This window comes from Vombatus ursinus, unplaced genomic scaffold (assembly GCF_900497805.2).
Source record: "Vombatus ursinus unplaced genomic scaffold, bare-nosed wombat genome assembly UNPS02007344.1, whole genome shotgun sequence".
Classification (NCBI taxonomy): Eukaryota; Metazoa; Chordata; class Mammalia; order Diprotodontia; family Vombatidae; genus Vombatus; species Vombatus ursinus.
Genome location: NW_020947122.1, coordinates 1,457,986 through 1,459,347, shown reverse-complemented (window position 1 = coordinate 1,459,347; position 1,362 = coordinate 1,457,986). Strand labels below are relative to the sequence as shown.

General features: G+C 39.0%; 1 pseudogene; it reads right to left on the bottom strand.

Moving 5' to 3' along the window:
• Positions 1–302: 302 nt before the first annotated feature.
• Positions 303–970, bottom strand: LOC114033726 (annotated as a pseudogene).
• Between the last annotated feature and the right edge of the window lie 392 nt (positions 971–1,362).

Here is a 1,362-nt window from a genome sequence, read left to right as displayed (position 1 = left end):
TAAGTAGTATATATCTAAAACTAAGAACTATCATTATATGTAATGGAGAGAAAATACAATTCTTTCCAATAAAATCAGGGGCAGAACAAAAATGTCTATTTCTGCCACTTTTATTTCATGTAATATAATTATAGCTATAACAATAAGACAAGAAAAATAAATTGAGGAGGTAAATACAGGTAAAAAAGTAACAAAATTAATTACTTTTTTTCTTATGACTCACCATTTCCTTTATTTGTACAAAATAGTGAATAATCATCCTCTGGCTGGGAAAAAACAGTGGCTTAGGGTTTAAACAAATCCTATGCTTCCTGAAACAAATATTTTGAAAGCTTGGAACCAGCAGTTTTAGCTCTAGCATCTTTGGGTTTGGACTTTGCAGGCTTGGGGTCAGTAGGCTTAGCTGCCTTGGAATCTCTGCGTTTTGTGGCCTTAGAATCAGACTTGGCTTCCTTGAGATAGGGTTGACAGCCCTTGGAATCAGACTTGGTGGCCTTGGCGGTAGATCTGGTGGCCTCAGGGCCAGATTTGGTAGTCCTGGGATCAGATTTATTGATCTAGGTGGCAGACTTGGTAACTTTGGGGTCAGTGGGCTTGGCAGTTGGTTCTGGTGACCTAAGAGTCAGACTTTGTGATCCTGGGGCCTGGAGTTTTGGCGCCAACCCCAGGGCCTGGATGCTTGCTGGCCATCTTGTGGCCAGCGTGCCAGGCACTGGCCTTGGAGATCTTGGGCCTGAAGGACTTAGACTTGGGGGCCTTGGTGCTCAGGGCCTCGATGGCCTCTGCTCAGGCCTTGATGGCTTTGGCATTTTTGACCTCCATCTTCTTCAGCTCCTTCTTGTTGGCAAAGCACATGTTTCTCAGAAACTTGGGGTCAACCCCTTTCATAGACTCGTCTCTCTGTGACCGAGGTTTCCTGATGCCATTTTTGTGACTGGTTGTGGGTGGTATATTTCTTAGACTTAGCCATCTTTACATAGCAGCCTGTACTAACAGGTACTTCAATGACTGGAAGAGACCAAATTGAGAGCAAAATTATTACTTTTTGTAGATGATGATGATGTCATTGAATTCAGAATTCACTAAAAATTAATTGAAAGAATAACTTCAGCAAACTTCCAGGATATAAGACAAATCTACATGAATTATCAATATTTTATATACTACAAATAAAGTCCAGCAGGAAAAGATAAAAAGAAGGATTCCATTGAAAATTTCTATAAAATATACAAAATACTTGGGAATCTAACTTTCCAGTATATACACAAGAACTATATAAATACAACTATAAACCACTCTTCTTAGAAATAAAGACCTAAATAATGTTTTAAAAAAGTTAATTTCTTATGAGTATGATGAATC